Source organism: Aotus nancymaae, unplaced genomic scaffold, assembly GCF_030222135.1.
Source record: "Aotus nancymaae isolate 86718 unplaced genomic scaffold, 86718_ANA_hifiasm-v0.15.2.pri h1tg000044l, whole genome shotgun sequence".
NCBI classification, from domain to species: domain Eukaryota; kingdom Metazoa; phylum Chordata; class Mammalia; order Primates; family Aotidae; genus Aotus; species Aotus nancymaae.
In genome coordinates this window covers 7380127-7397263 of record NW_026988458.1, presented here as the reverse complement: position 1 = coordinate 7397263, position 17137 = coordinate 7380127, and the positions used below count along the sequence as shown (strand labels likewise).

Genomic DNA, 17137 nt, shown 5'->3' with positions numbered 1-17137 from the left:
TGTGTGTGTGTGTGAGAGAGAGAGATGCATTTATAATGGAGAAACAAAGTTAACAAACCTATATATCCTTAACAAAACCTCATTTATTTGTTTCTTTTTTACATTATTAGTAGCTATTTTGTAAACACATGCATGTGCACACACACACACACAAAAATACAAAATAAATCACTCCTGTCCTACCATCCTGAGGGCACATAGTTAGCTATTGTGTTATTTTTCCTTTTCAGGATTTTTCCTGCATTTAAGTTTTAGATTTGTTTTGAAATCTAATTTTTATATTGTGAATTTTTTTATTTGCAAAAGAAATTAACCAATGGAAATGGGTAAAGTGCAGAGAACTGCCCTAAGTGACTTTTGAAAGAACTCATATGTGGGGTACAAGTGAGATGAACTCCAGTTTGTAATGAGACAGTACTGGTTTCTAATACTCCCTCCAATGTAGACTAATGGTATTTAACCTCACCAAACCTCAGGTTTCCTATTGGTGAAATGGGGACAATAATGGATCAATTACATAGATTACATATCCAAACCAGGTCAAGTACCCTGCATAAGCCTGGTGCACAATATGACCTTGCTTGTATTGGTTGTTTCTCTTCCTATTCCATCCAGGGACCCCAGCCTGGCAGCAAACTCCAATGGGCTTGTGCCTCATGAGCAGACTGTCTACTGCTCCACCCTCCTGCTTTCCAAGGGAGTCTTGGAGGGGTGCTTCCAAATGTCATGGTGAAATTCTGAATTTGGGCGTCCCCAGATACGGATATTACCTGCATAAGAGCTGAGAACACTAAATTGGTGATCTATAACACAGGGTGGGAAGGAGTAGGGGGGTTGGCAATTTCTAAGCTGCTGGAAAATGGAAATGCAAGGCTGAGCCCACTGTTTATTACAGCTACTGCCTGGAAACCAGAGCTGAGGTTTTGCTGATGTCCCAGAGTCAACAGCTCCAACCCTGCCCTTTATTGACTTTTCTATATTGGAGCCTCTCATTTATTTTTTTAAGATCTGTTCTTTTTATTTTAATTATCATTATTATTTTGGAGATGAGGGTCTCACTCTGTTGCCCAGGGTGATCTCAAACTCCTGGGCTCAAGTGATCCTCCCACCTTGGCCTCCTGAGTAGCTGGGACTACAAGCACGTGCCACTTGTATTAGCCCATTCTCACACTGCTATAAAGAATTGCCTGAAACTGGGTAGTCTATGAAGAAAAGAGGTTTAATTGACTCACAGTTCCACATTGCTGGGGAGGCCTCGGGAAACTTACAATCATGGAGGAAGGCAAAGGAGAAGCAGGCCCCTTCTTCATAGGATGGCAGGAAAGAGTGAGCGCAAGCAGGGAAAATGCCAGATGCTTATAAAATCATCAGATCTTGTGAGAACTCGCTCACTATCATGAGAAATGCATGGGGGAATCACCCCCACGATCCAGTTACCTCCACCTGGTCCTGCCCTTAACATGTGGGGATTTTGGAGATTACAATTCTAGATGAGATTTGCGTGGGGACACAGAGCCAAATTGTATCACCACTTCACCCCAGCCCGCATCTCTCATTCTCACCACTTCACCCCAGCCTGCATCTCTCATTTAAATAAATAAGATTCTTCTGCTAAAAAAAAAAGTTCAGAAATAACAGCTGTAAACAATATTATTGTTATAAAGAATTTCAAAAACTTGAAAGCATTTCTTATGTGAACTGTTTAATAATGTTCAGGGATATTGTCCTCTTCTGAGTCCTTAGATGATGTTCCAATATGCTGTCTGCCTGGTATTTTTTTATAGATCCCATTAGTTCACTCCTGCTTTCTATTTTAATATCATTTATGTGTGTTTTTGAGTATATTTCTTTTTTTAAAGAAGGGTGGCTTTAACTATACCTATTCCAACATTTATGTGACTGGCTCTTGCTTTTCTCCCTTTATCCTCTTTGGTAATGCCAACAGACACTTTGGACAAAAATATGAGACATATGTTTCTGGAAGAAGTTGTATGGTATAGAAGAAAAGTTCATACATGAAGGCTATATGAAAAAAGCATGATAGCATCCTATGACGCCATCTCAATTCTGTAATATTTAGTGCTCTCTCATATGCACAGATACAAGCACTCAGTAAATTGGCTTTTTGGACAGAATGAATTAATCATATCACTATAGGGTGGGATTTTTACTGACTCACATGCTGTTTCGTAGACCATTCAGTATTTTTCAAATTTTCTATAGTGAATGTGCAGAATTGTTGGAAAAGAATATAATTTTTACAGAGATCTTCTCTAATTCCCCCAGTAATTAAATCACAGCTACATTTCTTAGAAATCATGTCTATTTTATTCATGGAACCATGCTTTTCATAAAACCAGGTTCCTTTTCTCATATCTTCTTAAGGTCTTTGGTAGATTAGAAACAACTAGAGGTCAGAAATGAAATCTTCTACCCTTGTTAAATTGCCCCTACTTAAGAGATGCTCAGAAATGTCAGGTGACCCACTCAGCTTGTGTCAGAATGAGAACAAAGGTGATCAAGTGTTAACAAATAGCTCTTCCCTCTGCCCATCCAATTTATAGTATCTGTTGAAATCAATCTTCCACTGTAATATGAAAAAACAAAAATATTATAAAATCCACTTTGACCAAGCCTTATTATATTGATAGTGGTGATATTGATGTGGTAAAAGTTTTAAGCATGAAAAGAAGTGATGGTCTCATTATTTTCATCAAGATACTAAAATATATACAATTCTGGCATTTCACACATTTAATTCACAGAATTTTCATTTGTATGCTATAGCTAGTTAACAAATAATTAAACTAACTTCGACATATGCCTGTACAACATAACTAATTGAATGCCAACAGCCCCATTTAAACTCGAAATGTTTTTCTCTCCTGAGGTTCTGTCTTGGTGCCTAGAATTCTTACCAAATTAAAGCAATATTTGTGGCATTAAACTTATCATCTGTAGTAGGCTAATAGGCTGCTATTAAAATGCAAAGATGATTCATGAGACAGGAACCATTAATACATTAGCCTCTACTAATATCTTAAGCTTGATACACATATCAGATTAGTTCATGGACAAGCCAAGAGCAACACTGTGAGCATACGAGAAAGAAAAGACACATTTTAATGACACCATAGAAGAAATCTGGGATGCAGGGAGATTGCTATAGCTCAGATGTGGTTGGAGATCTCTGGGTAACCAAGGGTCAGCACAGACCTATGGCTGGTTAGAGATCTCAAAATGCTCAGGCTCCAAAAACTGAAGATAGTTTTCTCGGTAAGAAGCATCATGGACTTCGCGTAGGCAGTTAGATGCACACACAATTCTGTCTTGCTACAGAGCAGCATGTTTCACAATTCCATATTGTTACAGATGTTCTCTTTTTTGGAATAGTACTGGTCCAATGTGGAAAGTTCCGGGCACAAGGCCATGTGGTCAATGTTCTCTCTCAAGCCCAAGAAAATGCAAAGTGTTAACAGGAGTAGGCAGAGTTTCTGAGTCCCAGAGCTTCTTTCTGCACCTAGCAAGAGAACAGTAATACTCCTCACTCCTCCTTACACACAAGGAAAATTCCTCCTGGAAGAACGGGAGGTGCGCCTATTTGCTAATATAAAGCTACAAGTAATGTTAACAATACACTCCAAGTAATGAAGTAAGATGATACGACCAAACTGAAATCTCAAATAAACTCCCAAGGAAAGATGTTCACGTGTCGGAGAGAAGCTGCAAGTCCTTGTGAGAGCAGCTTGGCAGAGTCTGAAATGTACACAGAAGAGGTGAAGGTGCTTCTTAAAAAGAACAATGCTAGTTGAGGAGATGGAAGCGCAGACGTGGTTTTAAACATCAAGTGACTCCGAGAAAGCATCAGAGCAAAGAAAAAGCATTTTGAGTAAAACAGAATACTTAAACACTTACAGACGTAAATATCCAGTCAAGGGGCAGATGAGAGTCACAGCTCCCACTCCCAAATGCAACCTCATAACAAAATCACACCTGAGAGGGAAATGGGGAAATGACATTAACCAAGCGATCTTCTAACGTCTGCGCTGCAGGGAGCCGTATACTATCTTTTGTTTTCTTCACTTTGGGTTGCTCTTAAATCAAATTCAGTGTTTCAGCTATTGCTAAGACGCTGGACATATTGTCTGGCAAATGAACAGGTCCTTTGCCAAGTAACTGGAGCTCACTCTTGCTAAAGGAAGAACATTGTTCACTAAAATAGTTTGTCTTTTGATGCCAAAGGAAATCAAATTGTAATCAAGGGCTGAGAACGGACTGAAGTCATCAAGGCTGTCTTGCTTCAGATTTGGCAAACTTACATGTTCCCAGGCTTATGAAATATAATTTATGTTTACAAAAGGGAGAGGCTTCATTACACTGGAAATTTGTTTTAAATAATGCCGAAGTGAACCACTGATAGAACAGTCAGCATCAAAATCCATGGCAGCCCCCATGAATCACAATTATATACTGGGCAGCACAGATAAAGGAATTTAGGTTTTGTTGAAAGAACTCAACAAAGAGAGAAGGCCTCTAAGTAAATTATGAAGCCTTACTATTAATAGCACCATGTTGAACGATCTCAGAGACACCACTGTGGGTTGTTGTTTTTGTTTGTCTGGTTTGCTTTTATTTTTGTTTTGAAGGTGGTGGGTTTGAGGGCACACACTTCTGTTTGTAGATACAAGATTTCCTTGGATTGCCGTAATGATTTAATATAAATTACAAGTAAATCTCGTTTAATTCACACACCAAGGTTCTGAAGTTCCACTTGCTGCATTTCAGGAACCCAGAATTAAGGTTTATATGGTTAAATAATTTACCCAAAGTCTCACAGCTAGTAGGTTACAGAGACAAGATGCAGGTCCAGGTTCCCTTGAGCCCAAAGCTATACTCTTTCTGCTATGTTCCCTGGGCTATGCTTGATGTAAAGGTCAGGGAAGGAAAAACATAGAGTGAAAATTGTTTATATCCACCACTGAGCGTTCCTTGAGAGCTGTCATGTCCAAAAAGGCCACTTGTGCCCTTATAAAATAAAGCAGAGAACTGAGGCAGTTTATCCACTGCCTCCAAATAATCTTTCTCAGTCCTGTCTTTTGGGGGGCATAAGGCATCAGGTTGGCCTCAGTTATCTACAAGATGCTGCCCCATTTTCCTTTGCCTTCTAGACATGGCCATAAGCAATAATAGTGACAGCAACACTTTCAATCAAATAACAGAGAGTCAAGCAATTTGTCTTGAATAGATAAGGCTTTGGATATGCGAATTTAGAGACCATCTTCCTGGTCTGGTAACTGAGTTCCTGTACCTGGTAAGAACAGAGAATGTAAAACACAGAGAGTAACAAGAATTTCTTCTCACCTGCTATACATAGAGGAGAAGGCATTTTCCAGGTTTTAGTGATGAAGCCAGGGATACCTAATTTTTGAAGTATTTATTTTTGTATGAAGAAAGCATCCATTCTTGTCAAAATGGAGAATGATGGAGATGATTGTTTTCTTTCATCTTTTTAAAATGATAACCAGTTGGCCTCTAAATCTTTTAAGTTATTGTAATATTCATCAAAGTGATTTAAAAAGTTAATTAATCCAATATTAGATTATATTGAAGTCACTGGGCAAGCTCCAAGCTTGGGCTTATCAGATCCAGTTTCATTTATTTCTTTTAATTTAACTAAATTTCATTTAGCACTGTACCACACTTGGACACACAATTCGCTAAGCTAAGAAATGACAACAGAAAATGGCTGGAGGACTAATGGGCCAGGATGTTTTGGTTTAACATCGTTTCTATATGGAGCCACTTTGCTGGTTGGCACGGAGTCATGAGTGTCAGACGCAGGCTGCCATAAAACTCAGTCCTTTACATAAGCGTCTGACTGCCAAGCTGTCCTCTGCCCTTCACCCGGCAGCTTTGGAGTATTTTGGTTAATAGAGCCAATGCACTTTCCTCCACGTAAAGGGAATCACGATTCCACTGGAGACTCAAAGGGGAAAATTAAAGTCATCAAAAAACTCTGATTTGAGTAGGCATTTTCCTTGACAATGTGAAGCACGCTTTGATTCACTCCATCCCTTGCTGAGGGTGCTACCGAGGAGATGTGTTTGACTCTCCATCCTAGAGGAATCTTTTATGTTGGTTAATTCCACCCTCCACAAAAACAAGGGGATGCACTTTTTTGGCAGAAGGAGGTGGGAAGGACATGCAAAGGAGGGCATGGAATTTAAACAGGAATTCTCTGCAGCTGTTGTCAAATGGAATCAAAACAGTGCCACAAACGAGGCAACTAAGGAAGCAGAGGTCAAACGTGAAAGAGCCCAGAGTGCTATGGTCCAAGGTGTGCGTAGGTAGAACCGGAACCACTTAGCTTCCTTCTGAGGGACACCTCTGACCCCTCCTGTCCGAGGAGGCCCTGGACCACGGCCGCTGGCCTTTGATCAAACGACAACATCCTCTGAGCGCATGCCCCTCTGGCAGGCCTGGCAGCCCCTTGGAGAAGCAGATGAGTAATTTTTCCCTAGTGACAGAAACATCCTCTCCATGTCTTCTCTCAAAGTTTATGGACAAAGATTGCATTTTATGATAATGACAACACAGCGCATTACTGCGAATGTCAGGAGTGTTTTCCCCCTCGGCAAAACAATTTTTTTACATCTTTCCATGTGTTGCATCCTCAGGAAAGACACTCTGGCATAGATTTCCCCAAAGAAAATCTTTATTCAGATAAACTTTAATAATAGAAGAACATACTTGGAAAAAAAAACCTCACTGTTTATAAAAGTTCTTTAATAGCTTTAATGTCTCACAAAGAAAGAGCTGGGAAACGCTACTATGACAAGCAGATATTTGGTAGGACTTTTTTCTTCGAGTTTATTAAACAAGGATTAGACCTGTAATCCTGCAAAATGTCCCCACATTTAAGCTGGTGGTTGTTTCCCATTATACAGGCAGTAGCAGGATAGTGGTTTTACTGGATAATGTCATTATTATATATTTAAAAATACAGCGTAGTATCACTATTGTTTGCGTTCACAATCAGCACCTGGAGCCATAACCTGTGTCTTATAATGACTAGAATTCAAACAGTTGCAACAGCACTTCCGTTGAATCATGATCTAATGCAAAAAACAATATGAGGGAAATAAATAGATTTCCTCCTCGTGGGTGACTTGAATACTCCCCATTGTGTGTGTCTTCACGGGGATTGAAAATGGGGAAACGTTTGACAAAGGGTTTCTCTAGCTTCCAGAGTAGAAGTCTCTTTCTCATGATTCTTTGTCTCTCAGATAAGTTCATATATTTCCCCCCCTTTCAACTAAGACCATGACTAAGTTCAGAGGGTCTCACCACCTAAGTGTGCAGCAATTGTTGGGGTAGTGACTGGAGTTCCGGACTGGTGGGGAGCCCTCATAAATGTCCGTTTGCTATTTTTATAGAATGGATCGATTCATATTGGCATCTGTGGTTGACCAAACGGATGAAAGTCGAGGGCCAAGATCTGGACTTTGTGCATTGTTATCGGGCAACTAAGAAATAAGAGCTTCAAATGAGATCTGTTTTCTGCTTCGCCTGCAGGGAAAACTTCCTGCCCTCCTTCCTGAGCTCGGAGGAGAGTTTTCAGGAATCCCTCCCCAGGGTTTCCCTGTGTACTCTGTGCACAGTGGAAGTGAAGAGTGATCCAGCTTCCTTCAGTGGGACCCTCCTCACCCATCCTGATGGGTAGATACAAGATGCTGCCATGGGGCGGCCCTCGGACAGAGCCAAGGAGAACATTGACTCACGTGCAGACCATTGTGGAAGATGCTGGTGTGTTCAAGGCATGCTTCTGCATGTGTGGGGTGACATCACTGCCTAATTTAAACTCATGCCAGCCCTAAATGACTTCATCACAGAAAGGCGATTGTCTTGGTTCCTACTACACAGCACATTCTTTTCCTGAACATTCCTGAACATACTCCCCACACTCCCTCATCTCTGCCTTTGTTCTTTCCCCTACACCTGGAACACAGTTTGCCAAACATTAATTCCATTTTCTTGTGAAGGCAAGTTAGTCTTCAGACTCTCAGTGTCTTCATCTCTAAAACGAGGGGTTATCTGAGCTGCTGCTGCTGCTGTTTTCCTCATGGATGTCTGGAGGGGGGCTGAAATGAATGCATGTCTGGAGGGGGGCTGAAATGAATGCATGTGTGGAGGGGGGCTGAAATGAATGCATGTCTGGAGGGGGGCTGAAATGAATGCATGTGTGGAGGGGGGCTGAAATGAATGCATGTCTGGAGGGGGGCTGAAATGAATGCATGTCTGGAGGGGGGCTGAAATGAATGCATGTCTGGAGGGGGGCTGAAATGAATGCATGTCTGGAGGGGGGCTGAAATGAATGCATGTCTGGAGGGGGGCTGAAATGAAATATTGTTGTTGGTGGTGGTGATTTGTTTTGAGACAGGGTCTCACTCTGCCACCCAGGCTGGAGTGTAATGGTGATGACAGCTCACTTCAGCCCAGACTCCTGGGCTCAAGTGATCCTCCCACCTTAGCCTCCAGAGTAGCTGAGAGTATAGGCATGCATCACCATGTCCAGCTAATTTTTGTACTTTTTGATAGGGATGGGGTTTTGCCATGCTGTCTAGGCTGGTCTTGAACTCTTGGACTCACATGATCCTCTTGCCTTGGTGTCCAAAGTGCTGGGATTACAGGCATGAGCCACCACTACCAGTCTTCTTTAGTTTTGTTTTTCTTTTAAAACATGTTTTTATTCAGTTCTTTGGTCATATTTATAATAGCTGATTTAAAATTTTTCTCCAGTAAGTCCAACATCTGGGCTTCACCAGGGAAGGTTTCTAATGACTGCTTTTTAAAAATTATATGGGCCATACTTTCCTGTTTTTTTGTGTGCCTTATAAATTTGTGTTGAAAACTTGATATTTAAAATCATATAATGTTGCAAATCTGGGAATTACAATCCCCACCCCAGGGTTTGTTCCTGTTGCTGTTTGTTTAGTAACTTTCCTGGACTAATTCTTTAAAGTCTATATCCTTTGTCATTTATGGCCACTGAAGTCTTTGCTTAGTTAGGTTAGTGTCAGCCAATGGTTGGATTGAGAATTCCTAAATTGCTTTGAGCCAGTGACTGTCCCAGCCTTTGCCATGAAACTCTGTGTGCATGTCAGGGTATGGCTTCCTCACTTCAGGAGAAAGGTCACCACTCTTCGAAAGCTTTTACATCCTGTTTGTGCAGGCTCTCAAGGTCCTCCAGAGGTGAGATATTAGGGCCTTCCCAGTCTTTCCCAAGCCTACCCACTGTCCCGCACATGCACATGGCCTTCTTAATTCCCAGGAATATGCCAGGGTGTCTCAAAGGCTCTATGTACGTCTCACTCACCAGATTTTCCTTTAGGATTCTTCCTCATTTGCCCCAACCATATCGCTGCATTAGGCAGCCATAATGTTAAGCAATTTCCAGTAATTATTTTCAGAAAATGCTGGGAAGAGACTGCTTGCAGGGAGCTTGTTCTTATTGTCAAATAAAGATGAGCCTTCCAAGCCAGTGTTCCCATGCAACTTCTAAACAGATTAAACATGGACAATGCTCTAGAAATGGGGCTTTTGGGATTAACTGCAAACCCTTTCTGCATTATCTAGCGGCTTGTATGCTGCTGATTTTTGTGTCTGCTATTACTGTAAGGCTGTTAGTTTTCAAGGCTACTGCAGAGCTGAAGAGTAAAGGATAGAAAGAGAGCAAGTAAAAATGTCACAAAGCACACTGTTGAGCTCACTGTTCAAGATTCAGCTGTTGTCATTAAATAAACATTTCTCAGATAGTTGCAAGTCTTCGGACAACTTCTACAGTTCTAAAAAGCTGACGTGGATCGTTTTCTCAGTGTTCTCTTGGCTTTTATAGAGGAGTGGATTTTCAGGGGTCCTTACTCAGTATCCTGAAGGGACTCTCCTTTGTCATAATCCAATGTGGTTATATTACCTTGTTTCTACTAACTCATCCTGTACATTAGTCCAGTACTTTTTATCTTTTTTAAATGCCAAAGCAGCAATAGTGGATCTTCCGTGTTTTACGTCTATACCGTCGGGACTTGGGGTATAAATCTCTTTGGTAGAGCTTCTTTGGCAAAGAATTAAGGAAGGAAAGCTGAAGGCCACTGGAGTACAGGCAGGTTTTGTCCTTGGCTTCAGCTCTGGAACCCGCAGTTTTGGTACCTGATCAGTTATTAACTTTAGGCAGAAGCCTTTGTGGATAACGTGACAGAGAGACCAAGTTCTTCCTCACACAGCTGTACGCTCTGTTTGCCGTTTCAGCACCCCTCCATCAGAATCCAGAGGGTTCTTACATATTGTGTGTACATGGAGATTGGAGCTCATTCGAGGTAAGTGATGATGTTGCTATTATAATAATCAAATTAAAAGACAAATGAAGGCAAAAGCTATTTTGTAATGGGAGTTGAGATGGCAAAAGAAATTTTCAAAGAATACTGCTCTATTATTTCTACACTTTAGCAATAATACGCAAACTCATATAGTGTTATGTATGGGTATTCAAGCTAATTAAAATGTAAAGAGCAGTCCTCATGTTGTGCATTATGTAAGCCGCAAATGACAATCAGAGGTGCCAGGAAAGCCATTCATGTCCCTTTTGCACACGTTAAAGCATATAATCAGAAAAAAATCCAAAAGATTGAACTGACGTATCTGTTTCCAAATCGCTTTACTAATATATGATTTATTGAGGAGTTGAGTATTAGCCTTTTATATCTTCAGAAGTACTTACAATGGGAGAAATTAATTTATTTACTATTATTATCTGTATGTGTGGAGAAAATAGTTGCATGTTACCAGAGATATGCCAATTTTAATTAAAAATGCTGAAGTAAAAATATTAAAAACTAAGTTGTACGTACCATCATGCATGCTTTTGATAAAATGACTTTTGCCCTGTGGTTCTTTAAATCCTGGAAAACATTTTTCTAAAGTAATTTACGTGTCTTTCTAATATAAGATGAATTGTCATATTAAAAACAGCAACAACGAAGAAAACACCTTGCCAGTACCTTCCAGCTTTAAATTTAGATACTTTTCAAGAACATGAATATGCACTGTTTTCTACACCACCTACTGGGAGCACCTGCTCTGTGTGGTGGCACCTTGCTATTCCAGGCACTGAGAGTGCGACAGCAAGCCAAACTGTTCCTTTCCTCATGGAATTTTAACATATAGGAAGAAGCAGCAGGTCAAAAAAAAAAAAATATATATATATATATATATATTGCAACAAGCTGTGCTATCTGAGGGCTGTTGTTTTGGAAAGACCCAGAAGTAAGCAGAGTACAAAGGGTTAGGAAGAAAATGCAGCAGGATTTTCTACAGGAAAACACCTAAAAACCTAGACAGTTCCATGGGACGTGGGAAATTAGGCAGAGACGGAGCAGGCATGTTACACGGAATAATTTATTTTGGAGTTCTGAAGCTGCGCTGCCCAACAGAAATATAATGTGAGCCACATGTGAGCCACAGTTGTTGTATTTTTCAAAAGTAGAAATGAAACTAGTGAGATGATCGTAAAAATATGTTCTATTTAGCCCAGTACATCCAGACTGTAATTATTTCAACATACAATTAATGTGAAAGATTATTAATGGGTATTTTACACTTTTTTATGTATGTTCTCAAAATAGGTATTCTTACAACACATCTCAATACTTACACTTAATTCTCACTGGAAATAGTTGGTCTATGTTTAGACTTTGTAAAACTAGCCGTTGCAAGTTATATTCACTTGCTCACGTGGTTTCGAATATTTCAAGTTTTCCAATAACTGGATGAAGTATCAGTTTTTAAATTTAAATTTAAGTTAAGGAAAACCAAATAAGACTTGAAATTCAGTTTTTCGTTCACATCAGTTCACACATTCTCACCAGCGACACTCTTGAGCACTCTAACTGGACAGCTCAGGTCTGGAGGGCAACCTGCATAGGCTGCTGCCATGCTTTGGCGAGGTGCCTGTTTGACACTGGGCAGACAATAGTGTTTTCTGAGTTAGAGTAAATGAAGCAGCTGAGACCTACAGAGGTTAAGTGATAGGCTTTCTGTCCCCCAGATCATAAATAGTGATGAGGATAAGCCTAGGCCTCTTGCCAACTAATCAAATCTTAGAATTGTGTTTAGTGCTTGACTTTCAGAAAATACAGTTCAAAAATTTGGATCACGAGATTTTCTGAAAATGTTTCCAAATCTACTTAATTATTGAGTTTGTGGGGGGGCGGAGAGAGAGAGAGAGAGAAAGAGGAAGAGTTCAGATAGCAAGGGGTGCCTCCATTTATTATGAAAAGCTTGCAAATGCAGTAATCATAGAGTAAAGGAATGATGTGCTTTACTTGGCCTCATTTACCCACAGAGCATTATGATGGCCCTGGAAAGTATCTAACTCAAGAGTCTGGATGAATTTTCTTTTTCAAAAATAAAAGTCTGCAGAAGTACGCAAGAGTGTGTGACAGTTGTTCAGGCTCAGGGATAGAGCAGAGGCAAACGACCCTGGGCAGGGTGTTGGGGTTTCTGCAGCTGCCTTCAGGAAGGGCGGTTGGAATCCAGCTTGTTGGCCTACTGGGGAGCAAGGAGGACCCAATATTTCACCCATGCTTGGTTACAGAGCTTTAAGAGCTGGAGGAAGCCACGTTTGGGTTGGGAGTCTTTTCTGGGGAAGGATATGATTAGACTAATGAAATAATGTAATTAGAAGGCTTGTCTTTCCTACAGTGAAAAAGCTGAAGTTGATTCTATTCAACTTATTACGTGTTGCTCACTTTATACTTTTTCTGGAGGAAGAGGAAAAGAACAACTGAGTAAGTACAATATTATTGGATAAAAATAAATCTTTTTGGTTTAACTTTTTTTCAGTTTGATTAAAACATTAAGTTTTCATCATAATTGAAATCAAAACAATTAGTGGCAAGACACTCCATTTTAAACAAGTTTGACCTGTTCGAAATGAACTACCTTACATAAAGCCAATCAATTTTTTAAAAAAGGACTGTAGGTTTACAGGGTCTTATTTATTTATTTGTTTCGCTTTGGGAATTTTGCAATGAGAAAGAAAACATCACCGATTCACCGATAGATACATTTCCTACAAACAAATCCAAGACAAAGGACAGTTACCACTGGGGTGATGTAGTCGCTGTCCCCTCCGGGGTAGTACCCATATGAACTCCCATAGGAAGCCATGTGATGATCCCCTTCAGAGGGACCAAGCTGCTATTGAATCACATTTTTTTCAAACTACCATTTTCCAGACTTCACTGACACTCTTAAGTTCAGCTTCCTAAGATAGTATTTTGATAAGGCAGATGGCAATGAGTTTTGAAGAGACTCTAATATAGACTAAAGAAAAGTAGTATGATTTTCAGCATTATGAAGCCCTTGGCTCGTTGAAGTTGAGTGTTTCATTTGGGAGCAGGGTTGCATACCTGCAAAATGTCTAAGTCATCTTGACCACTGATGTGTTCCAGTCTACTCAATTCATCCCTCAATGACTGTCTATGAGAATACAAGGTATTTTAATGAAAATTTGACACACTTTGGGAGGCTGACATGAGTAATTTTTGCTATTAACCATAATCTTCATAAGTGTTGTCAACCTAAATAACAAATAGAGGCTCTCTAAAAGAAAAAATGAGACTTATTTGGCAATAGGTCACTGCAGTGGGAATACATGTTTCATAATATACTGCATGTTCAGGGAGGTAAAGGAAGACAAAAGATTGTAAAGGAAAAGAGAAGCGTGTTACATAATTGTTTTGCAATTATTATCCTGGGTTACACGTATCAATAATAAGGGTGATGCCAGTCCAAGATGGCATAGGCAGTGGCTGGGCTGATGTCCTCAAAGAAGAACTTTTTGTGTAAGGTTGTGGTGGCTTACGTGCAAGATTGTCATTGTTTTGCAGTGTCTTTGATGATAATTTTGTTATCAGGCATGCAAACGTGAGAACCCTCTCTTTCATAGTCTTCTCTGGCTCTATTTGTCTTTTTTTTTTTCTTTTTTAATTTAACATAAGTAACTCTATTTTGATTCTGACAACTTTCACAGCCTCCTCAGCATTCTCCTTTATCCTCCCCCATTAAACAAGCACACATTTCTTCAACCTTTTAAATGAGTATTTTGATTTCTTCCATGAGCTAAAAATAACTGAGTGGCATGCACTTAAAATAAATGGTTGTCTCTTTAGTATAATTAAAGAGATCAGTGTCATCCAAAATCCTCATTTATTTCAAGGAAACCTAGACAAAATCATCTACTTAAGTAAGGTAGAGCCTATAAATTGAATTAATTTGCTAATATGGTTTTAGAATGATAAAAATTCTAAATTTAAAATTGACAGGAAAATCATCCTTGATAATGCTTACCAAAGTAAAACTGTGTTACAGAGGAACTTTTACAATTATGAATGCATGAATTTTTAGTAGAAATATGCCTAACTGTAATTATGGCCTATATGTATTGAGATAAATGTGCATTTTTGCCACGTAGGATTTGCTTCTCTTCTGTCTGAACTGTGTGTGGTATGGGTTTGATGAATTTTCCATTCTGCCCCAGCCTGACTCCTCAGATGAGGCCAGGAGCCAGAATAGCAGGCCAGCTGCTGGATTCCCCTTCAGCCCATGTGGATATGTTTCAGAGAGCCATCCCCAGGGGTTGGGCAGAAGATGCCAGGTTTTGTGAGCCAGAGTGCACCTTATAAACATACAGAGATAAAATGATGCTATCTCTGTTATTACACTGTGTGTTCTTAATGCTATTTTAAAAAATGTTGCATTTATGAGGGACAGAGAGTAAGTAAGGCTTCATGAAAAAGAAATCTGAAACAAGACACTATCTTCTATGTCATTTTGAGCACACAAATTCTCAATGTATTTCTTTTTATTTAGAAGCACAAAATTTCACTTGACGATGGATTGACATAAGCACTTCATAGCTTAGAAAATCAGGACACTTTGGAATCCTTATTGAAGCAAATATAATCTTGTGTTTTATGAGACAATGGGTAAAATTATGCTTTATACACATAATAGACATGAATACAATAACACATCCTTTAACTAAACTCTTCAATGAACAAAGTGTTCCACATAAATGTATTTTCTTAATAATGAAAAGTTTTCTCTTTGAAACAAAATAATCTAAGAAAAAAATGTTTCAATTCATTTCTTTATTTTTGTTAGATACCAATTTACAAAGGTAAATGCACTTCTCAGGTACTTAAGCAGAAATGCTCAACATTTTAAAACTTTACCTTGATGAGTTAGGAATACTTATAGAAAATTATAATGCTTTTAGTACTGTGTATCTTAAAGTTGGATGCACATGAGAACAAATGTGGAGTTTGTCAAAAATACATATTCTTGGGACCCATCAGAAACTCTTATTCAGTAGAGCTGGGTGAGTTTCAAAACCCTCATGCATAACAAGCTTTCTACCTGATTATCTTCCAAATGGTCATCAGAGGCACACTTTAAGAAACCTTGACTTTGCAAACGTCATTTCAAGAATGACCATAATCGTAACAACCCGATCTCTCATTGTTAGGCACTGCTCTCCATCCTTCCATAAATTAGTTTATTCAACGCTTCACAGCAGTAGGTACTCTTCTCACCCCCAGCTTTCTGATTTGGAACTTGGAGCCAGAATGATTTCAGTGTATCATCTGGGTCACCCGTTCACTATGTAGTGAATTGGACTGAGTTCAAATGCAGCTTGCCTGACTCCATGTTTAATCATACTGTGACACTGCACAACTTAGATGTGCAGAGATAAACATTTCTCAACGTTTTATAAATTTGCTGCTTCTATTCTCTGTGTGAGATTCTCTGAGTGTCCGTTAAGGGTCACATTGTCTAACGGGAGTGTGTGCTATCAGTCAGGCATGATGGATTCACTTGAGGTTGAGGGGTAGGAAAGAAATCCTGCTGCTAGGAAACTCACTCACCCTCCTTTCACTTCCTCAGCTATTGATCCTAATCAATTATGCATCAGGAAACCCAATCACCCTCTGCGAAAGAAGTGGCTCCGTAACATAAGCAACTAGGCTTTCAGTGGCATTTAAAAATTATTCCATTTAATGAGTCATTTTTCTAAGCATGATATTAATAGGGGCTCATTGTGGAAAATCTGGAAAAACTGGAAAGTCTCATAGAAAATGTAACATGCAAACCAGTCAGAGAGAATACTTGACATCGAAATCTCTTTAAAATAGTTTCTATATATATAAACATAAACATGCAAACACAGATTTGTGTGTTTATACATAAATATGTGAGCATTATTTACACATTTAATGGTATAATCTGTATTACATTGTTTTACACAATTGGGGTCATACTGTGTATAACACTGTATTATTCATTCTTCACTTAGTATTATTCTGTGGACATTTTCCTAGGATATGAAAAATTTTTGAAAATGTTTTTCATTAAAATTGCTGGCACAATTTTTAATTATGGCCATATTTTAAATTTGCATAAATTGGAACCTACTTTTGAATTTAACTTGTCTTCTTTTTCTTTAGCTATTATAAATTGTTAAATAGTGCTGGGAGAAATATCTTTGTGTATAAATTTATGTCCACAGTTTGAATTATATTTTAAAATAGAGCTCTGGAAAGGAAGCTACTTTGTTAAAGAGGACACCTTCCCTTAAGGAAGTAAATAATTATTTCTTACACTACATTTCAGAACTGCTATACAACCTCTATGTCTATCACCAGTATATGAGAGAGCTGTCTTATTCACACTGAATATTCTCATAAAATTAAGTATTTGCTTATTTAAATAATATGTCTTTTGTAGTTCTTTGATTAATTCTGTAGTTGATTTTTTTCCTTTATATTATTTAACAATTAGTTTTTCTTTTTGCGTGACTTGTCTATACTTGTTCGTTCTTATCTTTTTAAAATCTATAATAGCTTTTTATTTGTAAGTTTTAACCATGTTTTTTATAAACATTCTAAGGGATTTTTTTCTAGGATTGCGAGAATCAGCTACAGGCTATTGACTTTATGATAGCATTTCCAGGTGTTCAGAAGTATTCTGACTTACTTCTGGGTTCTTGATTTTGCTAGGAACAGTTGATGCTAGTAAA

General features: G+C 38.9%; 1 long non-coding RNA gene across 1 annotated transcript in view; it reads left to right on the top strand.

Moving 5' to 3' along the window:
• Positions 1–10217: 10217 nt before the first annotated feature.
• LOC105709147 (uncharacterized) overlaps positions 10218–17137 on the top strand; it is a 31405-nt gene continuing 24485 nt past the window's right edge. Inside the window, exons 1-2 of the long non-coding RNA XR_001105460.3 lie at positions 10218–10373; positions 12757–12842. This is a non-coding gene — a long non-coding RNA (uncharacterized LOC105709147). The remainder of the gene's footprint in view (positions 10374–12756; positions 12843–17137) is intronic.